This window comes from Patella vulgata, chromosome 9 (assembly GCF_932274485.2).
Source record: "Patella vulgata chromosome 9, xgPatVulg1.2, whole genome shotgun sequence".
Lineage (NCBI taxonomy): Eukaryota > Metazoa > Mollusca > Gastropoda > Patellidae > Patella > Patella vulgata.
In genome coordinates, this window is record NC_065887.2 from 39,405,439 (window position 1) to 39,432,184 (window position 26,746).

At 35.9% G+C, this 26,746-nt stretch overlaps 1 protein-coding gene across 3 annotated transcripts in view; it reads right to left on the reverse strand.

Moving 5' to 3' along the window:
* Nucleotides 1-26,746, reverse strand: part of LOC126807858 (oxysterol-binding protein-related protein 6) — an 80,856-nt gene that overhangs the window by 39,142 nt on the left and 14,968 nt on the right. The window lies entirely within an intron of this gene.

The following is a 26,746-nucleotide window of genomic DNA, read 5'->3' on the forward strand; positions in this document are numbered from 1 at the left end:
TCTGACCAGTTACGGTCTAAGGATTGTGATGGTATCTACTGTAAGGCCAGATAAAAGAATACCTGTGCTTACGGTTACGTAGCCACAAAAAATAGGCTCGGTCTTTTGTTTTCTTTGGGTTTTTTTGGGATAAGATTGGATAAAAAATGAAATGAAATGCGGGGTTAACATCCTACTGTTCTGCTCCGACTGGGATAATGAAGACGGGCATACGCCATACAGTGTGCTATGAGGGAAATTTTTCCTGGAAATGTGCTGCTACAGCCTACTCTAATATTGAATTCCAACTGCCAAGGGATTATTTACCTGCATGCCAATGTGTACACGAGACCTGAGTTTTCTGTTCCATCTGAATGACTTGACAGCTGTCTTTGTCAGGCCCTCAGTGCTGTACCACTGACAAGGGGAAACCATGCTGGAAAATTCTGATGAACTTTCTCTGCCAACGCTGTGCGCAAAACCGCAACCCAGGCTAGTGAGCCAGCATCTTACTCACTTAGCCATCGTGGCTCCAAGACTGGATAGAACTAAGTGAGCTAACAAATTAATCTTTCAATAAACTACACCGATATATACTTGAAGTCTTTGTCATATTGTTTTAAAAGAACACTTGACAGTTGGAATTCAATTGCTGTCTTGACAAAACTTTCCTCATAGCACACTGCATTGCTAAATTTGTTAAGGCCAGCTCCATTTTTGTCAAGGTCACTGTGATGTAAATAAGGTTAGGGCACATGATTGTTGGCGAGATTGTAGGTTAGGGTAAGCATTTGGGCTAGGTCCAGGCTTAGGGTTGAGATTAGCTCTAGCCCTGTTTACATCTCGTGACTTATGACGAAAAATTCAGCTAGCCTTGCCTTATCATTTAGCACTAACCACACATAGCATGGCATGCCTGTCTTAATATGCCCAGTTGGTACAGTAAATTGGGATGTTAAACCCTATTTCATTAATTCCCTGAGAACTACTATAGTGAATAAATGTTCAGATAATAACTCTTCATCCATCATGCTGATAACCTATACATTGCTACAAGAAGTAACACTCGGCACTTGATACACAAATTCTATCTCTATCAACAACTTTTTCAAACCAATCACAATCCCCTAATTAAATTATTCCACCACCGAGACCTCAACGAACAAATACACTAGTACAGATAAAACAACTAAAAAACAAGCGCACGTCTCTCACAGTTTACTCCTATAATCATTTTAGTCAGTCCATCTATTTAACTCGATACTATCCATAAAAACAACTCAAAACTATATAGGAACCATTTATTCAATTATGTTTGGATGTTGAACACTGTCACTACTAATAATTGAAGAGATGTAGCCAAAAAAAACCCATTTAGATTTGTAAAATACACAAACATACTGACATCAATTACTGTGTTTCGATACTTTCCACTACTTGCTTTATCGACAGGATGAAAGGAATACTTGCAGCCATCCCATCAAGGATAGTGAAGATGAACAATACAATAATTTAATTATCTGGATCCAAATAACCCATGGAAAAGTTTATCCAAATATCCTCTCAAATTGTCAATTGTTCGGAGCGTTATACTATATTTACAGTTTGTGTAAATATTTCAATTGCATCAATTAATTTTCTTTCATTCAATGTCCATGGATGTTTGTAAAAATGGTTTGATAAATGCTAAAATAATTTGATTATCTCATCATAATGAACACTTACACAGGACATTATACCAGCATTTGATTAACAGATTTCACCGTTAGTGATGGATTAAGGTGAAGAGAGGTACTAGGCTATTCCTCCTACAAGGCTCCTCCTAATCCCCCGCCCTCATCACTAGAGAAAGATAAGATAAGATTTTATTGTATCGAAACATCCATTTAGGACCGCATACAATATAAACATGTACATATATTTATAACAATATGCCAAATAATATTTACAAATAAGACAACAGTAATTTTAATCTAGCTTATTATAATATAGATTTACTAACAGGACAACAGTATGTAATCTACACATTTACCTCAAACGGGTTTGATAATGGCACAGCATTCAATACAATTATGATGCATGGGTATAAATATTATAAATACATAAATAACGAGAAGACTTAGTATAGGTATTTACAGATGAAAGTGTGTTTTAAAGAAGCTAAGTCTCTAACTCAATATCATCCAAAATCTTCGACATTGAAAACACAAATTATTTTTCAATTTTAATCAACATTGATGTTGTGATCTTACGGGAAAAAGATAGGCTTCTGATATCCATTAATTAAGACAAAATAAACATTTTACCGTTGGTACACGAATCGTGTACCATGGTGCATTTCAGCGCCATTTGTAACAAGGGACCCGTAGAAAGAGGCTAGAAATATTCCACAAGTCATGTCAAACTGTGACGCCATATTCTTATCTGGAGAGCATGCGCAATAAATACTATTGGTATAGAATGGAATAACCCGACGCTATAGAGATTGCCATAACTGATTAGAAAGTGCAGGAAAAACAGAAACGATTGAATGTAAAATCAGTTTATATACATTCACATTACATTATTATATGCGTTGCGACCCATTTGTGTCAATTTCTAGATCCAAAATATTAGCGATTTAGCACCTTTAAACACAATTGAGCAAAACCCAGGATGATGATGACAGATGCTAAAGACTACAGTGTGTGTCAGAAAGGCTTATGGTAGAATTAGAGTATAGTTAATTTGAAGTCCCGACCATTACAGAATAGCCTGGAGCCTAATCAAAGTCAACTCTGTAATTCTATTAGAGAGACATTGTTTCATAAATTATTATCTATTGTCCAGTTAATCCAGTAAGAAGTGAGTTGTTCAATTATTGTATGTTCAATGTTACACTCCCAACTCGATTGAACGTAGAACCCTGGATGATAGCAGTGTCAATAATATCATAAACCTTGGCCAGAGGCGCCCCCCCCCCTACCAAAGATATAGGTACATCCACACCAAACCCTCTCACATCATGTGAGAGAGAGAGAGAGAGAGAGAGAGGGGGGTAATTTTGTGACTAATATGTGGTTCAATAATTTGCAGTATTTAGCAGTGGGAGGAAATCAGAGGACCTGGTTGGTTAGACAATCAATCCTTGTCACATACAAGCAGGGGTTGGAAACCATGCCACTTGATCCAACGAACACCGGTCAACAACACCCCACCCCCAGTGTAAAATAGGCTAGGGTATATGAAAATTCTGGTTCAGACTGACATAGAAGGTTAAATAGATGATGTGTTGTGCAATCAATACATCATCTGTGACCACACCCTACAAATCAATTACATTTCAATATGATGGTAATGTTAGTATTTTGTATAAATGACATGAATTATTAACCTGTTAAGCGTGACGTTTTTAAAACGTTAACTACCCCCAGTGTAATTATTCTGACGAAGTGACGAAGAACTATGTACTATGTTCTAAGAATATGTTGGGGAAAATACCTCCAAGGCGTTATATTTCGTCCTACACACAGTGAGTAGCAGTTGTCCAGGACTTAATATATCGTCCTACACATGCTGCGATCGTGGGGGAATTCCCAAGGGATTCCCCCACGTGATGAACTATGTTCTAAGAATAGGTTGGGGAAAATACCTCCAAGGTGTTATATTACGTCCTACACACAGTGAGTGGCAGTTGTCCAGGACATTATATAACAACCTACGCACTTAACGGGTTGATATAGTACATTATTTCATCAGTTTATTTCCTGGTGGTTAAGTTTCGTGGAAAGTTACGTGTGGGTTGAGGCTGAATGGGTAAAGTGTTACATTATGAACAGTTTGAAGAATTGTCAACACTTTGGTGATTTCCAGACTAATATGATACATTTTATTTCTATACCTATATGTGTGTTTGTGCAAAGGGGGGGGGGGGGGAATTCTTCCCAGACCAGACCATTGAGTTTCTGCCACATCTTTTTCAAAATCAAACTGCCAAGGACTCTTTCATGTGATCATATTGGTATGCACATAAAAGACTCCCCGCCCCTTCACACACATTTTGATTCCCCGGCCTTCACACACATATTGATTCGCCCACCCTTCACACATGTATTGATTCCCCCGACCTCCACACACATTTTGATTCCCCCGACCTTCACACATATTTTCATTCCCCCGACCTTCACACATACCTTCAATATATTGATTTCCCCCCCGACATTCACGCACATTTTGATTCCCCCGACCATCACACATACTGATTCCCCCAACATTCATACACATATTGATTCCCCCGACCTTCACACACATATTGATTCCCCCGACCTTCACACACATATTGTTTCCCCCGACCTTCACACATATTGATTACCCCGACATTCACACACATATTGATTCCCCCGACCTTCACACACATATTGATTCCCCCGACCTTCACACACATATTGTTTCCCCCGACCTTCACACACATTTTCATTCCCCCGACCTTCAGACATATATTAATTCCCTCGACCTTCACACACATATTGCACACTCAAAATGCCCTGTCCATTTAACTACTGCAGCCATTTTGACATGTTGGATAGTTAAAGTCTCATTACAGCACTATAGGAATCCCTTGTAAACAATAATACTGTAACAGATGGGTCTCTATTAAGAATATCAGTCTCAAAACAAGGTTCTGTTCCGTTCAGTATTTATAAAGATATGTTGAATTGAAATTTCACCGATCTATGCTGCTCGCTATGTAATAAGCCATTTTGTTGTCCGTGATAATTATTTATAGGCCTATCTTATACCTGATTGAATCCAAGCTGGGACATTATCATGTGGAATTTTGATTTTGTTTTCTTAATTAAACGTTAAATAATCAATCTGAGAGTACATAATAGCAGGAGAAATTTGATATTATAGCAAAAAATAAATATGATGCATGTTAGAGACTACCTTGCTGAAAATACCAATTACCTTTAATTAATTCATGGTGCAGGTTTGACAGGAGAAACGTACCAGAAATGAAAATGACTCATACGGATATTACACCATGTGGAAGTGTCAATCAATTGATTGACATGATGAGTTGTTGATGGTGCCTGCTTTCTGATATAAATATATTAATGGATGTCGGTTATATTGATCTGCTTACTATTATAACATCACTTTAATCAAAACACATGTTCGCTTTTTATTTTCGTTTTAATACAGATACACTCCAATATGACGAAATAATCCCCTTTATAATAGTATAGTCAAGTTGGGTATCAAATTGATATAAATGTACTAGAATAGTTACAATATCGTATCTTACAAGAAATAAAAAACATACAATATGTAAGAGCTAAATCTGCCTATTACAGGTCTTTATGTTAGCTTAGCTTCAAATGTTAAATAAATCATTATTTAGATATTTATTCACATGACAAGTTCCTAATCATCTCTCTACACGAATGGAAATGAAATAAAATCAGGTTTAACATCCTACTGTTCTGCTCCGACTGGGCTAATGAAGACGGGCATACGCCATACAGTGTGCTCTGAGGGAAATTTTGCCTGGATAAAGTAATTTGACTGAATTTTTCAAATCATTTTGCATTATATCTATTTTTGAACTAGAATGGCAAAAATGGCCAGCTCTTTGTCTAAATTTACATAATGGATGTTTAACCTGGGATTGAGTTAGCACAATAAGGAAGTCAAAATTGAACTAGAGCTGTTTATCTGTTCATTTATTTTCTATTTTAGTCTTGAGGAATTGCAAAATCGGAAATGGAAATAACTATTAACTTTTTGTAAGCAAATTTTCAGTTTTTTTAATCTAGAAAAAAGTACTTGGTAGGAAGAAAATATACCTAAAATATGTGGCTTATCATACTGCCAAACAAAATAACAAAAGAAACTGATCGTGAATTCTAGAAATAAGTTCTTGGAAGGAAGAAAATCTAGCTAAAATATTCGACTTATCATTCCACCAAATAAAATAACAAAAGAACCTGATCGTGAATTCTATGAAGATAAACAGCAGACATCAATTTTATTGTATCTTCTAAAAGCATTTTATATGACCTAACTCGTTAAACTAAATCAACTAATAGGATAAACTTTATAGAAACAAAGATCCAAAATCGCATTTTATTCATTGTTATTCAGTATCGTATCATGCTCTTGCATCTGTGAAGAGATAAAATGGTCGCTAGTGCCGCACTTGTTTATCGTCGAGGAGAAAACAGATTAAGAGTTTAGGAATGATTGTCAAAATGTCATTTTCGCTAAAAATACAAATAAGTTCTCGTAATATTCCCGTTAAACTCATCAAAAATTTACTAGCTATGAGATGAAAGTCTTATTAAGTTTTATAGAAATATACTATGTTACATGTATCAAGTAGATGAACATTATCTGAACATCAACTGGTGAGATGTTTTGGATGGGGTTGTTCTAGAAATACACTATGTAATATGTATGACATCAAGTAGATGAACATTATCTGAACATCATCTGGTGCGAAGGGTTAAACTGGGTTACAGAAATGGAATCATGTTTACTAGCGAGAACAAGTATATCCTGCCCCATGCCATATACCGGACTGGTGCAATGGTTTCGACTGGGTTACAAGTATATCCTGTCCCGTGCCATACACATGATGTCAACAGTAAGTTGAACTTGGATTTCAGAAGCTAAAATAACTGAGTTGAAGAGAATCTTGGGGACAATCAACTGAAACCATTAATCCAAGATAATTGATTAGTATGACTCATTGACACATTTCGGATTATTTACCGAATTATGGTATTCTGCCACATGATTGTGGTGGACACATAACAATATGTTCAATCTAGGTTAAATATTATTAGAATTTAAGCCTTTTTATTTCACTGTGCTATGGGAGGAATCGGGTTTTACGACCGTGCATGTGAATGTGTACGCAGGACCTTGGTTTTCTCTCACATCCGAACGGTTGCACCACTGACATGGGGGAAATCACATTGGAAAAAAGAAAAAAAAAAAAAACTATAAAGATATGGCATTTACAGTCAAGTTATTATTTTTTTTCACATCTACACATAATAAAACGCTAATACCTCAATAATTGTTCTGAATAAATTTACATGAAACTAATATAAATTTATTGCTTGTATAATTGAATAGATGAATTTAATGTCCATGTTTACTGGGAGAACTGATAGAAATCAATCAATACTGTTCAATCCTCAATCTAATAAATTATTGATGAACTGCACTTAATACAGGTTTCTTCTACAATCTACACAGATATATCGTACGTTGTTTTAAATGTCATTGGGGAAATCCAATTTATGCAATTTTTTTTAGCAAAATGTGCTCAAAACTGCCTGATTTATTGGGGTCACTGCTGATAAATAAACTCATAAGAATAAATTGTGCTTTTATGGTGAATCATTCAGACGAATCCTTCACCAGCTGTGACAATCGCCTAAGCTTCTGCTAATACTATCCACCGACATCACAAACATGTTTTATTTTTATCGCCTATATTATTTTACCAAAAGTGTGAATTAAGTTTTCGGCACAGGCATTCGCGTTGTGTGTCCATTACATTGCCCAAGTAGCTTCTGCCAAACTGACAGGCGAAAAAAAAATTTGTATAGTATTTCCCATGCATAAGGGGTGGGTGGGTGGATGTCCGAGTGGAAAGCGCGTGCACGTTGTACCTTATGGTCTGTCATTGAGTCAACTGACGTAGTTTTGATTCCCTGGTTGTACGTGACAAGGAGTAGGGTCACCTGCGGGTTTTCTCATGGTCCTTCCGTTTCCTCCGGTTTCTGTAGAATTTATGAATAGATTCATGATAATTGCATAACCTTGAAATGTGATAATTGGTGAAGTGATCATTTGACAAAAACACAATAGCCTTTCTTACATGCGTCTTAAACATCCGTCATCATAATAAACTTTGTTCAATTGTGGTTAAAACATGCTCCTATCTTCCTCTAGTCGTGAGGGTGGGGAGTGGGAGGGGCCTCATAAGTGGAATAGCCTAGTGACTCTTTTCATTTAAATGCGACACTGATATCATTTTAACATTATTGATTTGTAAAAACTGAAAAGAATCCATAACGAAGCTGAATAAGAAACCACCCCCGTAATAGGTAATCATTACGTTAACTTAATATCATAACCAAACCAAACCAAGCAATCATTTATTCACAATCGAATAATTTGGCCAATTGAAGAATTACCGGTAACTACATATTTTCTATACCTCAGAGATTTTGAATACCAAGTATAAACCATTCTATTGAAGCGTAAAATACAGTCTCCAGGAATTTCACAATGAAATGAACTGTAAGAACCTAGATTTAACTTGACAATTTGGCTACAAAAACTCATTAGTTAGATGAAAAATTCTTCCTCTAGAAGACGTCTGGAAATCCAACTTGGTACTTGGTAGAAAAGAGAAAGAGTAGGTCTACAGACTACACTAACTGTTGTCCTGTTGAATTTGGTTCCAGGAATTTTACATTGTCATTAAGTCTGGAAATAACAATCTTAGTTGTACCTGAATGGCACTCATGAATTAGTATCTGATCAAATTTCAAACTTTGAGCTGGATACATGAAGAAATATCAATAAAGATAGGTTGCCAGGCAAGCAATGAAACATACGCCCACAGCAGCTAAGTTTTTCGAGCAGTCAACAAGAGTTGTCACAAATTTTTTCTATCGTCGGTAATGAAACATTTATAATATTGTTGGTATAATGAAACATTTATGATATACTAAAATCTAATTAAGAGTAATAATTCATTAATTAACTAATAATCAGAAAAACATTAGAATTTGTTTAGCTTCTAGTTCTGCCCCATGCTAACATTTAGTATATGAAACATTTAATATCACGGATTTAGCTGTTCAAGTTATCAAAAATCATTGAAAATCAATATACTTGCAACACTCAAGACCTTAAACTCTGTGTATTAATTTAAAGTCAATCGGATATTAACTTTAGTCTCTAGAATGACCACAATATTTTTCAAAGTGATCAAGGGCCATTACTCTGGCATTAATTTTTAGAAATCGTTAAAAATCAAAAGGCTTCTTCATCTCATGAATAAATTTAAATGTGGGTGTATAAAAACGCATGAAACAAGCCGATTCAGTGGTAGTCAAAATGACAAACACAAGATGAATTGTGTCTGAATTCATCTTAGACATCATCTGTGATTGTCATGCATTAGTGACTTTCAGTTAAGAGACCTGACAATTAGTCTACAAGAGTTCATTAGATCGACCAGGTTGCTGGCGGTCTGTAAAACAAAACCTAACAAGATTTAACTGGATATATTCCTAATTAAGAATGTCTAGTTGATTTTGATTTTATTAATGGATTCTTGTACCCAACAACCCTTCTAGAATCTATCTTATGTCCAACAGCTGGCTAATTAATCTGAATACCGTTTCAGTGTTTTATATTTAGACGACTGCCTGTTTAAACAAATAAAAGACAGTTCTAAGTGCTGAGAGAGAGAGAGAAATGGGTTTTAACGTCCACTTGACACAAACCAGGTCATTTGAGGACCAACATATGGTTCAATTTTATTTCAATAATTTGCTTGCGACCCTACTCCTTGTCATGTACAACCGGGGAATCGAAACCACGCCAGTTGACTCAATGACAGACCTTATGATACAACGTGCACACGCTAACCATTTGGCCATCCAACCCCATTCTAAGAGCTGAAAAACACCTAATTTTGAAACAGATATACTATATAGGCTGTTAGGCTACAAAACAACCCATTTGTCCAAGCAGTTCACAAATGCACGACTAGAGAGGCCCTAAGCTATTCCCCCACTCGCATGACTAGAGGATTGTCACCACAACCTGTCAAGACCTCATTTAATATTGATATGACATCTTAGGACATAGTCCTTTTATAATAAGTAGTCTAATAAGAATAGGATAATGTATGCTAATTGTAATATTTTAATCAACGTATATAGTTTATATTATAAGCCTATTTTCTATGTCTATAATCTTCTTGGTATTATTTTAATCGATGTCTAAATTGTTGTGTTTATATTAATCGTTATGTATGTATCTAGATGTAACACCTTCAAAAAATATAAATATGAAGGTGGGCCCATGAAGAAAACAAGTTAGGTAAGAGATACAGATAACAGGCTACATTTAACTTGTGCCAACTCTTGAAATTATGCTTCTTTAGTTGTACATATTCTGTATAGCTATAATATAGTTCTGGATATTGTCTGTTATTACTGTATCACATAAAGTTCTATAATTAACTGAATCAAGTGTTTATGATATATGAATAAGAAGAGACCACTATGATAAAATGACAACAGTACTAAGAACCAAGCTGGTTACAGGAAGATGAAAGAATGTCATATTTAGATGAGGCCCTGGGCTATTCCACGGACCCCCCTCCCCATCCCTTACTCACACGACTAGAGGAAGAAAGTATATTCAATTTAGATGAACTAGGTTATTCCACCTATAAGGTTCCTGATGTTCGATCTTTAAAACCTTTATATTAACGTGAAATGTGTTTTAATCAATATCAAACAGTTACAGTACACTAGTCAAATATTCCTCGTTCTTTTTCAATCAATCTTTTTCTTTCTCAATAAAATTTTCTTCATGAAATTCCCTCAAGTATATTTACTCATCTGATAAATTGGAAGCCATATTGTTGATCTTGATTCAATTTAATTCAATATTTATTATATTATTCAAAATGTACAACGAAAATAGGTGGCCAGGTGAACTTCTCAAATAATGAGTTTGAAAACTGAGGTCCTGGGCCCTTATTCACGAAAACATAAACTAAGATACAATCAAAATTTTAAGAAATACTGCAATTCGATTGGCTGACCAGTAAAATCAATTTGCATATATCCAATGAAGTTGCAGTATTTCTTAAAATTTCGGTTGTAACTTAGTTTAAGTTTTCGTGAATAAGGGCCCTGTGTACATATCGACGTACTCGTAAAAGAACCCTTAACAGCTGTAATTCCAGAGTAGATGGTCACACCGCTGTCCGGACAAGTTTCCCTTATAGCACATTGCATGGGAATTATGACCATCTTCATTAGCCCAGTTGGTGCAGAAAAACAGGAAGTTAAATCCCATTTCATTTCAACTTTGCTATTGACAAATATCGTCAAGATAAAGTCAATACTACCTAATTCATTTTTAATACATGTCCCAAATCACATTATTTTTGATATAATGAACAAATTAGGATACCCCCTTGTAATAGTTCTCAACAGGTAGTCACCAAGGCTCAAATTTAAACCAATTTGGACAGTTTATCGTATTTATTTTCAAAATTGCCGATACAATTAATTTATCCTGTTTTGTAATAATATTAACAATATATGAGATTGAAGGAGGACAATTTTTACAGGTGTTCTCGAAGAATAGAAAATCAAATTGCCTTGGCCTAAGTTTATGGCACGTAACACTGCGATAGATAGGATCGATGAAATCTGCTTTCAGTGCGACATGGAACATGTAAATACAATAACAATAGTATTTATTATCAACTCGAATTATATGTATCATCTAAAATCTATCGTTATAACAGCATTGTTTACTTTAATAATAGACATTAATGACTGGACGATATTGCTTAGTTTAACAATAGACATTAATGACTGGACGATACTGCGAAGAATATAACTGATAGTTCCTGGACAGAGAACAATAACTCTCAGTTAGATTGATAATTGTTTTGTATTTCGTAACAACAAAAATTAACAACTAATGGCTTCATTAACTCGTTTATTAAAGATGCATTATTCAAGAGCTATAAATCTACGTAACGCAGATCTTTCATTTGGCTACAAATGTAATATAAAGCATTAGACATTTATTTACATGCCAAGCCCATAATCAACTCTCTAGAACTTCAGATGGTTTTAATTTTCAACAGACTTAAAGGGCCAATCCCGATAATATTTTGGAGAATAAAACTGCTTAATTTTGTGTTAAAACTCCTTAATATCCCGTACCTAAGGGCCGAACAACTAATTCAATATTTGTGATATGTTTTCAAACAACTTACACCCGTCAGTCTTCATCTGGAAATGGAGACCAGTGTCCCAAGCTGTATTATGCGGTGTCTGGATAAAACCAGACTTTTATCTTATAAAATCAATGTGTAGGTGGAATTCACCTTTCGTTATCCAGTACGGCACATGGGTCATTCACTGTATAGACCTCTAAACCAACGGCGATAGATTATCAGGTCACCCAACGAAAAAATTGACCAGAAATCTTAAAAGGGTTACGTGTCCGGATAAGCATTTTTGACGTTCACGTCCCAACAACTCAATATTTTGAGCTGAAATTTTGAGGTAGGGTAAATACACCATTCCGCTATATTTTGGCGCTTAAATTTTTATACGAACTCGGACTTATGTTTTTGAGACTGTTCAAATCGGGATAGTCTCTTTAAACTTAAATACGATTGGCAGTTAATGATTTAATTTAAAAATGGAGAATCGAGACAATGTTTATTAACATAATAATGGTAGTAATGACAATCAAGACTACACTGTATTTAACAAGTTTTCCAGATCCTGATGCAGCGAAGACAAGTAAAACAAAATTCTGAACTGTAATAAACGAAACGAAATAGGATCTGTGTTTTAATCAGATTAATGACAAATCCTTGTATAAATATACTGCTTGTATTATCAGAACTCTGCTTAATGGATGTGTAATAAATTGATTCTATGCCAGTAGATAATGGAACTGTAAATACAGAGATCATAATTCTATGTAATACAATTACTGTTTATCACTGAGTGACATTTCTACCATCATGATGACTGATTACTGGTTGTTAATCCACCGGTAGAATATGTTCCATAACTTTAATTATATTATACCCTTTATATTTCCTTTCCAATAGTGCGAAAACGTCATAGTGGCAATGTGGTAGGGCAAGGAGAGGCAGGGCATTGTTCTCTTACCTCGGGGATCTCCCCTTAGAAACTTTTTGAAATTCTGGTGCAGAAAAGATGTCTTCTATCAAATGAGAACACTAGAAACAAGAAACAATTTGGTGCTCTGTGATTTATTTACTGAAACAATCTGATTAAAACACAGATCCTGTTTCATTTCGTTTTTTATAGTTCAAAATTTCTTTACTACACTAGGATCTGGAAGTACCATTACATAACCAGCGTTTTAGATGATATGAGGGATTAGCCAATGAAACAGTCTGTTACAGCAAGTTTTTTGGTGTGAGGTGCATGGAACTGTGGGTAACGCACTAGAAACATCCATGCTGATCGATCAAATGTCTGACGTCATAGGGCCAAAAGCCGCTTCTATGACCTCTGAGGCAACCTTCCACTACAACCGGTCAAATCTTCATGTAGTAGAGGCCATCGAAAGCATAAAAAAAAACGAAACGAAATATAGATATGAAGTTTAATCAGATTGTTACCGAACTATAACTGAGGGATCCCTTTAATCATATCAACTCTGAAGATCTTGTAAATACATATTATAGAACTTTCTGTAAAAATGTTAGAGCAGTGTGAAAGTTGTCCAGCGGTTTAGAGGGCAGATGGGGCTCCTGTACATTTCTGTTGAATAATATAAACAGATAACCAACTTGATCACAGACACAATAAATTAATATAAAATACATTCGCATAAAAATTCTGGCGGCATATAAATGGGAATGAAACAATGGCTGTCAGACTTCATCACTGGTATGTAATAAATTATTCCATTCCATTTGCACTTCAGACTCCATGGCATATTGCATGTAAGAAATAACTTAAAGGGGCGCATTATGGAAGGTAAGATAAAGAGCTGGTTGTTCTCATTATAATAGTTCAAAATTTGATAATGTAAAGGGAATATGCTGAAAATTTCAGTCAAATTGCTCCAGTCTGAAACCAAGATATTAGCATTTGAATTTTAGGCCTAGCCTCAATAATCATTACTAAAGTCAATAAGATAAAAAACATATCTTGATTATCCATTTTTGGATTAAATCATCAATGAGCGTTGGGCAGCAAATCAGATTCAAATCCAGTGAAAATCTGACACATAAGATGGCATCGAGAGTTGAATAAGGTCTTTTCATGGTAATAAATGTCTAATTAATAGTTTTAACATTTTGGGCCTAAAGAAAGACCTGCAATAGACAGATTTAACTCATGTATAATGTATGTTTAAACAACAGCAGTGAAAACAAAATCTATTGGGTATTTTTGCCAGGAATATATAGTTATCAGGGGTTAGTTGTATTAAGTTTTAATAAAATCATGTTTCCGGTATGCTATTCTTCAAGTATAGTTTATTTTACAAGCAATTTTAGAAGCTATTTGACAGTGATATTAGGTTAGTTCATGGTAAATGAACAACTTTGACACTGTCCAGGACCAGACAGTGAGTTTCCTCCATTTTCTGTCATGAACAACTGATTCTGGTAAAAAATTCCTGTCAGAAGCGAGAGAAAGAAATTGAGCGGAAATTAGGCTAAAATTTGGCAGGTGATCAAGGCTTGAAAATGTTCTAAGAACCTTCTAAACAGAATAAACCAATTTCTACAGTGAAAAAAAATCTGGGATTCCTCTTTTAAAGCTGTATTAGGAGCCCATGCATCTTCAATAGAAGGCTTCATCTTGCTTACTCCGTACATCTTATCTAGTCCTTCACCTAATACCCAGCAATATTTCATCACTAATTTGGATTGGCTGCTGACTTCAGCTGGGGACTACTCAGATTCTGCAGTAGAAAACATCATTGCACCTTCCCAGCTAAAATGTCTGTGATAATCAAAGTTCACTCAATGTCAAGATTTCCTTGGAGGTCGCCATGTTTGATTTAAGTCTGATTGGACAATGCTATTGTTCACGTGTCTGCCATAAAGGGAGATAATATACCTACCAGTTCAGGAATTTTGGGCTAATGTAGCAACGGCTAGATGTTTTAATACTTGCAGCAATTGCCTTCAGGAACGTAGAGCAACTATGTATGGCCCTGTGAGTATTCCTCAAGAGGTCCCAGGTTCAATCCCAGTGTTGCTTGAGAAAGTTCTTTGTGATTTTCTAGCCAGGTTTTCTCCCTTGTCAGTGATGCAAGACGGACATCTTGACAAAGAAAAGTGTCTGGTAGAACAACTTGGAAAAAAACCCGAACACTGTCCTATGAATATCATTGGCAGAATGTTAATAAAGATCTACTAACAGTAGGTTGTCTGAGCAATAGTCATGTAAATGTTGGTGCAGAAAACTAATGCTTATCTTCAATAGATAGAGAAAGATGGGGTTTAACTTCCACTCAACACATACTAGGTCATTTGCGGGACTAACATATGGTTCAATTTTATTTCTATAATTCACTTGCCAATTTTTGCCAATTTCTCAACTGGCAATAGTGAATTATAGGAATAATCTTTAATAAAGTAGGACTGTTTAAAGATAACATCTATTTTAGGGCTTTATTTTAATACATTTTAAAAATATAACTTAAAAATATGAAATTGTAACTTTAAAGTGAGTTTAGACCACGAGAAAGTGTGTACAGAATAAATAAAATACATTTATTATTCAAAACTTTTTAAATAGCAACCTGAATCATCACCCACGCAACGCAGGGTTTCTTTCATCACATGCATGAAATCAATTTCTGTCTCATTATCTGCCACCAGACCAACTCTGAAATACCCAGAGAAAAATAAACATGTCCTTTCACCAGAAAATTGCTGCAGATTCATTATCTTTTGTGTCAACAGACAAATTCAACAGAAACCATAAAAAGTAAAAATAGCCAGATGAATCTAGGAACTACTCCTGGCTATCTAATATGATAGCTAAACTTTCAGGTGCAAGGTCCATTACAGGACCACCACGAAAATCAAAAACATTTAAGAGAGAGAGAGAGAGAGAGAGGGGGTGGACCAACATATGGTCTATCTTTTAGTTCCATAATTAAATTAGCAGTGAGAGGAAAGACATTATCACTTATAGGGCTAGGATCAAAGCCGATCACTAGAGTCAAAGACAAACCTAAGAAGCTACCCATTTTTTTCTAGACCAACAAATTTGGAATTATTAACTTTATACAATACTTAGAGTAGATGTGCTCTGACATTTGGGAGAACATTTTTCATATTTCAGGCAAGTGCTTCAATCTTAATAGGTTTGCATGACGATGATACAGACACTATGATGATGATGAATATATTCCATTAATAAATCTCCTGCTAACTACTTGAATAAAATATGAGTATTCCATTAGTGCCCCTTTATAATAAAATCTGAGTATACCATTGTTTTCCAATAACTGCAGTCCCTTTATAATAAAATGAAAGTAGGTTTTGATGTATTATGTTTGTAGGGAGACTGGAGTATTGTGTGTAACTATGAGGAAATGTATAGCTGTCAGACAGGTTTTAAAATCAATATCATTTAGTCCACAGAAAATATCTTCATATCACAACATCAACTGGATTTAGTCTATTGATGAAAGTATATAGGGGAGTGGGAGAGATAGGTGGGGTGGGTTGTAGCGTCCATTCGACACAAGCTAGGTCATTTCGGTGGTGGAGATCGAGAGAAATGGGATTTAACGTCCACTCAACACAAACTAGGTCATTTCGGGACTAACATTCGGCCCAATTTTATTTCAATAATTCGCTTGTGCGTAGGGGTATTTAGAAGTGGGAGGAAACCTGAGAGCCTTGAGAAACTCCACAAGGTTGGATTTTTGTGGTGGAACAATTTAGTTAGAGGATTTTGATTGGTTTGAACAAGTCGTTGATGGCGATAGAATTTATGTATCGAATGGCGTTTAACTTTCTTGTAGCAATGTATCAATAGAGAATGAGAGAGAGTGTTCACTGGAATAACATATCGTTTAATTTTGTTTCAATAATTCGATTGCGCACAGGGATCTTTGGCAGTTGAAGGAAACCTGTGGACCCGGAAAAAACTCACAAGGTTGAAGAGACAACCTCACTCCTTGAAACAAAGCCACTCGACTCAATGACAAACCCCCCTCTCCGCCGAATTTTAAAATAAATGGAACATAGAAAAGCTGGAATTGGAAAGGAAGAGAGTTTCAAGTCTCGTCATCATAATACTGCCATCATTTTGAGACTAACACATAGCCATTTCTGTTGGTATTTCTGCAATGTTAGAGAATTTTGCACTGACAGCAGGGTTTCTTCTGGGATGTCACAAACTACCCTGGGTTCACTGTTTTATATATATCATTGGCAATTATTAATCAACTAATCAATAGTCTGAGACAATTGGTTACTTTATCCACATGATCTGGATACTTAGCAAGTTGATTAATTTATAGTATGCCACCATGTGATTGTGATTGACACTCGATGTAACGGTCAATCTAGGATATAACAATTTTAAGATTTTTATCCACCAGTTCCCAAAAAGAATCGCCAATATCCCAAAACATTATTGCCAAAATCAAATTTTAATTGCCACTTTCAGATTTTTATCACAAATTGCGACCGACAGGGGAGACCTGATGGAACTCCCTTTAATCCAATGAAATCCATACTGCAAGATAATCTACTGTTCATATTTCTTCTTTTTTTTTTAATCAAATGTTAAGAGCTAAATCTGCCTATTGCAGGTCTTTCTTTAGGCCTGAAATGTTATCTAAATTATTAATTAGACATTAATTAACTTATCCAGACCATATTCAACTCTCAATGTCATCGCTAGCCTGCGATATTTATTGGATTAGGTTCGGATTTGCTGTTCGACTTCCATTCATGATTTAATCATGAAATGGATAATCGAGACTATTTTTTTATCATACTGACTTTAGTAATGATGATCAAGGCTAGGCCAAAAATTCAATCGCTAAAATCTTGGTTCAGAGTGGATCAATTTGACTGAAATTTTCAGCAAATTCCCTTTACATTATCTAGTTTTCTTTATCTAATGTCCCATAATGTATCTTTAAATAATCAATCTGAGTAAGTATTAGGTTGGATTAAGACGTGAAAATGACATTGTGTGAAAAATACAAATAAAGATCAGCCGGTTTAAAAAAATTAAATTCTGGAGTTGTACTTGTATAGTTATTGAATTTTTCCTCCTTCCTTGTGTCCTTTTTACATAATTGATGGCCACAGAAAAACAATTTGAATACATATTATATAAATCTATTTTATGTCTGTCAAGTTGTCTAGAAGCAAATCTGATTTCAATTCCCACATAGTCTTCTTCACACCTGATACATCTTGATCGATCATGATCATTTTACAATGACCGATATATTTGTAAAAGTTAGGACGGAATGACCAACAACAGACACGCTCTTAAATAACAACTCAACATTGTAACATTAATACAAACTTCTTCATCTCATTATAATTTACATAATCGGTAGAATTATTAACCAGTTACATACAGTTAATAGACACTTTAAGACTGGACAAACAGGACTCATTAACATGTCTTAAGATTACACTGCACAGACACACCCTTAAATAACAACTCTACATTGTAACAATGATACAAACTTCTTCATCTCGTAATAATTTACATAACTGGTAGAATTATTAACCAGTTACACACAGTCAATAGACACTTTAAGACTGGACAAACAGGACTCATTAACATGTCTTAAGATTACCGCTGCATAAAATGATGTACAGGTTATTTGCATGACAGAATGTGTAACATCGTTCAAATCAAGGAGATTACGAGGTGTCTGTATAATAATAAATCTGTGTATATCACGCTTTTAATGTCTTTTACAGACTACTTTATAAGGTATATTATTCCAGGTTACAAGGGAAGCCATTTTTCATTCTCTTTAAAGGCGTGATTGTCAAGAAAATTCAAAGAAATAAAATTGGAAACCTAAAAACGGTTTCAGCTTACTATAGGTGACTTCCAAGATATTGAATTTCTTCTTTTTTTTCAACTAGTTCTTGAAATAAAAGAGAGAGAGAGAGAGAGAGAGAGGGGGGGGGGGGAGAGAGAGTTTAATCTTCAGTCAACTAAAAATAAATCATGTTGGGACTAACATATTGTACATTTTTCTTTTAATAAATCTTTAGAAGTGGGAGGAAAGTTTGGGAGGAAGAAAGAAGAGGTGAAGAAGATGACCCTGCTCCTTGTGGTATGAAATCTGTCTTTATCAAATAAGTCCCCCTCCCATCTAATCCACTATAATCTCTAGATGAAAGAAATCCCTATCCACATGACTTCTCCACTTCTAACAAGAGTTCATGCAATGAAATCACCAGTTCACACAACGACATCGCATGAAAGAAGCTTAAAGAGAATAGAGCTTCATGGGATATTGTTTAATCCCTGGGGATTATCCATTAAGGTCAGATATCGTGATTTATCACGTTAAAGTCAGCTTTTTATTGAATCTGCTCGTGTGTTATTATATCACTGTAAATATCGCGTGTATTATAAACTGTTTACAAGTCAAATGATCGTATTTGTACAAGTTATTGAATAAAGTTTCTATTGCTATTATTCTAACAATCTTTTTCTATATCCTATAACAATCTTCTATATTCAAACGCATCCTGCTGTAAACGGAAAGAGAGAAAGAGAAATGGGGTTTAATTTCCACTTGACACAAACATGGTCATTTCGGGACTAACATATGATTCAGTTTTATTTTAATAATTCACTTGGGCGTATATCTTTAGCACTGGGTGGAAACTGGAGGACCTGGAAAAAACCAACGAGGATGGACAGGCTCCCCCTACTTCATGTCACATACAAGCAGGGAATCAAAATCACACCAATGGACTCAAATGACAAGACCCCATGATCTAAAGTGCATGTGTTAACCAATCAGCAATCCAACCCCCTGACTCAATGACAGACCTTCTGATCTAAAATGCATGAGTTAACCATTCGGCCATCCATGTAGACTGTGTGTGTCCCATTATTAACCAAAATAACTCAATTCAATACATGAATGTTATTTTGACCAAAATAAAAGATGTTTATTGCCTTTAAATCCTGTTTCTATTAAACCTTTTCCAAGAAACATGCTGATGACACACGATCCAGTACTATCAGAAAGCTAAATATCATCTTCCAAGATATGAAAAACCGCGGCTAGCATATTGTATTATAAATGACACTTGTCAAACTCTAGTAGATTGATTAAACATAATCTTGCCTCATGCATGCATGATGCATGTCACAAGATGAACGAAGTACTAGCAGAATGATTAGGCATATCCTTTAGACCATGGAGTTGACAGGGATATTTCTTCTACCAATATACATGCCATGGATACAGAGAATTGAACACCAGAGTTCAGTTTACACCTACACTTCACCCAGTTCAGATAATAAATGTCAAGATGTATATGGAGTCAATTGTTAATTGAGTTGAGTATACTTTGACACTTCTCTCATCAAGATAATACACATCAAGATGAGTTTACAGGGACATTTCTCCTACAATAAAATACATGCAGGGAGTTAAATATTAGTCGAATTAGGTTTACTCCCGATATTTCTCCTACCAATATAATGCCAATCTGTTTCGCAGAGATCTTCTAATATCTCTGTAACAGATGACTGTTTCGACACGTGACGTCACATCACGCGGCATCAATCATTGGTTCAATAGCGCGTGCATTGTTTAAATAAGACGTTACTGATTGGGGTTAAATGGTGAATTTTACTTATTTTAATACCCATTTACACTAAAAAGGAAATGATTTTTACCTACAAATAATTCAAACGTTTTTATTTATTTTTCTAATAAATGAAAAAAATGTTTTAGAATTTAATTTGACGGAAGAAAAAAGTTAATATTTGGGACTCATTAAGTCGCATCGATGTCATCCTTATCAGTGATTGTAGCGGCCTAGCGAATATTTACTGCTGATCAGTGTGAGATTAAACTGTCAAGATGCAGGGAGTTAAATATAAAGAGTTGAGCTAAGTTTACAGAGACATTTCTCCTACCGATATAATATATCTCAAGATGTATATGGAGTTAAATATAAAGAGTTGAGTTAAGTTTACAGCGACATTTCTCCTGATATATCTCAAGAGGTATGAAGTTAAATATTAAGAGTTGTGTTGGCACGGACATTATCTTCTACCAAAATAATCAATGTCAAGACGCAAGGAGATAAGTTTACAGTTAGAGGATATTTCTCCTACGGAAATAATATATGTCAATATGCAGGGAGTTAAAAATCAGTAGCAGTTTGAATGATCTATTACTTCCCTACAGGTTGATATCAAAGGCTCTTATCTCTTTAATTATCATTAACACAGAAAGGATGTTATAGCCTCTTTCAAGGCTTCAAACAAATTACAATAAAGAGTCAAGTGAGGACGTGGCTGTTAATGGAAAAAACATTTACTCTAATCTATACCATGCTGGATGTTAATTGGTTGTTAGAACCCTTCGGAGATCAGCTATAAATTAATTTTTATTCATGGGATTTATCAAGCCTGCCTTCATTGGTCAGGTGTGGTGTTTGCAAGGCTGATAAGTAAAATGTAATTGGTTCTAGTTCCTCAGATGGGGTGAAAAACTGAGGTCCACCTGTGTATACGTTAAATGAAATGGAGTTTAACATCCTATTGTTCTGCACCAAATGGACTAATGAAGATGGGCATACACCATATAGTTTGCTATGAGGGACATTTTGCCCAGACAGCTGCACTGCAGCCTACTCTTATATCACATTCCAACTGCTAAGGGATTTTTTACGTGTGTGCCAATGTGTGTATGTGATCGGAGTACAACACTGGCTCGCTACTCAGGTTCGATCCCAGTGTTGACAGAGAAAGTTCTTTTAATCGAGCATTCAGATGGTACGAAAAATGGAGATCCCAAGCACACGTTGGCAGCATTGGTGCACATAAAAGAATCCTTGGCAGTTGGAATTTGACAAAGAGTAGACAAGAATTCCACTGTTTGGGCAAAATTTCCCTCATGCTCGTCTACTTTAGCCTGTTTGGTGCAGAAAAGTAGGATGTTAAATCTCAACGGGGGGCGGGGCTATTGGTTTGACGTGTGCACGTGAAATTACAAGCTCTGTCATTGAGTTAAGTGGCTTGGTTTCAATTCCCCTGCTTGTATGTGACAAGAAGTTGGATCGCCTGTCCACCCTTGTGTGTTTTCTCTGGGTCCTCCGGTTTTCTTCCACTGCTAATTCCACCAGCTGTCAAAGTTTCAGATTTTTTTATGGAATTATTTGTGATTGGTTCACCGATATCAGAAAAGCTTAAGTCCCAAGATCTGAAGTCTTCTAAACTATCATTATGGATGAGTTACAAATTTGACAAGCTATCATTTGATATCCACCCAACTTGAAGTAAAGTAAATGAGTAGACGCATCAATACACTTCATGAAGATCATTCAATATAAAGTACAACATAAATCACTTAGAATTGTGATCACCAGGGCCGAAGAAAGCAGACATGGAATTGTGATCACCAGGGCTGTCGAAAGCGGACGTGGCACAAGGTGCAAAAAGCCACCTCAGGCCCTTCTAATAAATATCATGTAATTTTTAGAATTAACTTTTTTAATTTACAGTTTGTGATTTCTTACATCAAGGGAAAAACATGTATCACAATAACACTGACCATTTAGTTGTACCCAGGTTTCCCACACCCTCTCACTCAGTATGGAACCATGACACTGACGCCCTTAGGTGTACCCAGGTTGCCCCCCACCCTCTTAGTATGGAACCATTAAACAGGCCATCTACATGTATTCGGGTTGCCCCCAACCTCTCAGTATAGAACTATGACAGACAAGCTAGGTGTAACCGGTTTCCCCCCCCCCATGCCACCTTCTCCGGATGGAAGCATGACACAGACCACCTAGGTGTACCCGAGTTTCCACTCACCCTCTAAGTATGGAACAATGACATTGATGACCTAGGTGTATCTAGGTGGCCTCAGACCCTCACACCTCTCAGTGGACCTGGTGCAACGACAAATGTACAAATATTTGTCTTCAGGTCTATTCGAACTGGCACAATTTTTAGACCAGTTCACAAACCAGAAAATCCTGGGACCCATCTCCATGTTTCTCGAGAAAGCACCTCAGGAATTTCCAGTGTCTGGTCATTTGGATGAGATAAAAACCAAAAGCGTGTGTACATGCTGATTATGTACATTACATGGCATATGCCTATGCTCATCATCTTTTTTCAATTCAGACTTTTATCTGCATACACTCAACACTTATGTTGACAAATGGTTTCTCTGCACACCAACTGGGCAATAAATTGTTGATTCAAACAGATATAGAAATATTTCTCCTCACCAACTAGGCAATCAAATCTAATTCAAACAGAAATTGTTACATACAGTTGATCAATCACACAAATCTAGAAAATATCTGCAGGAGAGAATGACTTGATGTTGGACATAGAAAATATCTGTACGAGAGAATCACTTGATGTTTGACAACTACAGTAAATGATTCACGCTGTATTCAATCAAGTAAAAAAAAACTTTCTGCGACAATTGGCTCAAGGGCATTCAGTTCAGTATGTTGTACAACAAGCGCAGTTTGAATTTTATACTTTTACAAAAACAGACGGCTATTGATTGGTTTCCCGCGACTTTTATACCAACTCATAACAGCTTGAAACTTGATTACCCACGATTTTTATACAACTTCACTGCACTGTATAACAGTCTGAAAGTTGACTAGTACCCATAATTGTAAATCAACCACACTGCAATGTAACATTGTTTGATAAGAGAGAGAAATGGGATTTAACGTCCACTCGACACAAACTAGGTCATTTCGGGACTAACATATGGTTCAATTTTATTTCAATAATTCGCTTGCGCGTAGGGGTCTTAAGCATAGGGAGGATACCAGGGACCCGGAGAAAGCCCACGCGGTTGGACAGGTGACCCTACTCCTTGTCACGTATAAACGGGGATTCGAAACCACACCAGTTGACTCAATGACAGGTCTTATGATACAGCGCGCACGTGCTAACCATTCGGCCATCCAACCCCCCCATTGCTTGATAAAGATACCTGTAAGAGTATTGAAACGTTGCATGTAATAAACCAACAAGTATAGTAAATCTATAAACTTGTGTTATTATCATCAAGTCTGAAACTAGATTATCACTTTAAATTTAATCTAGTTGCTGTTTGTTTTGTTTTTGTTTCTAATTAAAGGGATATTTTCATTCTCACAATGAAAGTAAATGTAATTAATTTTGTCACAGAACTTTTTCACGGAAATACAAAGCTTTTTCATACCTGAATTCCACGCTAGTCCCAAGGTGCCTGGATGGTCATATCTACATACCGGCATATGTTTTAGCATCTCCAATAGAAGGCTTGATCTCACTTTAACTCAGTACATCTTCGTAAATGAAATGAAATGGGGTTTAACGTCCTACTGTTCTGCTCAGAACTGGGCTAATGAAGACGGGCATATGCAATACAGTGTACTATGTGGGAAATTTTGCCCGGACAGCGGCACTACGGCCTACTATTATTTTGAATTCCAACTGTCAAGGGATCTTTTACATGCATGCCAATGTGTACACAGTACTTTGTTTTTCCATCCCATCCGAACCACTGGACAGTGGTAATTGCCAGGCCCTCCTTCCTGCATCACTGACAAGGGGGAACCACGCCTGAAAATCTGGATGAACTTTCTCAGTCAATGCAGGGATCGAACACCCGACCTCTAGGCTAGCGAGTCTGTGTCTTACCCACTTAGCCACCGTGACCCCACATCTTAGAAAATCCTTCACGTAATACCCTGCATAATTCGTCACTAATTTGAATTGGCTACTGAATCAGCTGGGGGCCTCTTAGATTCCTCGACAGAAAATATCATCACAAATACAGGTCTCACGCTTTACAGCTAAAATATCTACCTGCGATAATCAAGTTGCAAAGTTCAAAGTTCACTCAATGTCAAGGTTCCCGTGGAGGTCACCATATTTGATTTGAGTGTGTTTGTGTCGCAATCACTGATTGGACAATGCTATTGTTCACATATCAGCGGTAAAGGGCGATAACATACCCATAAGTTTGGGAATTTCAGACTAATGTAGCAAAGGCTTGATATTGTAAAAATCGTGGTCGTTGCTTCCGTGATTGTCACGATTATCTAGTCACTGTGGAATTCCTGAAATGAGTTAGGTAATCCCGTTAAGCAAATTTAGCAATCAATTCTGAATGGATCAATATTTTGAGCTGAAATTTCCAGACAGTCTATTTAGGCTATATATTCATATTGTAGTGTTTAACTTGTTTGCTTAAACAAATGTTCTTTTACGGGTAAAAGCAACAGTGGGTTAGTGATATGGGTGTTGGTTCAAAAAGGTGCCGTAAAATTTTCCAGCCTGGTTCTGCCTTGTAAGTGGCACAGGACAGATGAAAAACCAAGTCCTGCTTACACCACTGAAAACATGCAAAAATCTCCTTACACAGAAATCTCAATAAGAGCAGATCGTAGCTCAGTTGGTGCCCAACAGTAAGCCTCCTTTAATTTCGTTTAAATGGGTATAAACCCTGTCAAATCTAGGACTTCCCCATTAAATTCCTTATAAAATAAAATGAAGTGAAATGGAGGTTACCATTGTACTTTCCTATTCCATCCGAGCTAATGAAGACAGGCATACACCATACAGTATGCTTTGAGGTACATTTTGCGCCGACAGCGGTGCTACAGCCTACTACTATTACAGCCTACTCCAATGTTTCTTTTAATCATAACTAATGAAGCTGACTTTCAATTTTAACAAGACACTGATGCTTCCAGTTTTTAATCTTTTTAATTAACTCTGTAAACAATGCGATTGACATTTACAGGAGTTTATTTAATCTGATTAACATTCACCCTTGTGGCACATATCGATATTTAACCTTTTAGATACAGACATCATAACAAGATTCTTAACTCGGATTTCTTTATAATATTTCACAATAAAGTTTTAAAGATAAAGTTTCAGATCATACAGAATCAAAACAACTTTGATTATTAATTGTATTATTAAAGCTATGTTCCCAGAAAAGTATTTATCGGGTGGTTATTTCCAATAAAAGTATGGCAATTTTGGTATACATGGAAAGTAGAAATATCCAATTTTACTAGAAAAATACTGGATTCCCTGAAAAACACCCATGGAGCGCATACAGGACAAAAATGTACGGGTTTCCCTAATCGACAGCCCGACGATTAGGAGTGTTGGCACGCGTGACGTCGAAGGTTGCACATGGAGAGTGAGCGCTTGACATACTTTACGAAGAATTAGACATACAACACTTTCTTAGATAAAAATCACGGAAAAAGATGCGGACGGCAGTGGATAATCCGAAAATTTAATTAGGCTTCGATATATATGTAATAAATAGTCAGGGATTAAAGACAACATCGTCCTGTGTATGCAATGAATTCTCCTCCGACTTCACTTGCGTTGCAAGGTACCGAGAGAGGTAAGTCATGTGACACAAACATGACCTCTTTTGATTGATTTTTTATAGCCAGGGTATTCCCCGACAATTGCAATGGTTTGAGAAGGATGAAGCAGAATTATGATAAATTAATTAGTTTGAATATGTTCTTAGTCCAAATATATCATCAAATCACCCAGTTTGTACCTGGGAATGTATCTTTAAGTCAAAATATGATTAAATCAGTCAGTTATATAATAATAATTTAGGAAGATCAAGTCATAACTATTTTCTTCTTATTAAATTTGACTCAAAATGATTTTGTTTAATACTCTAGCATAAACACATGTAAAACCTTGTCAATTTATACTGCATTTTATTG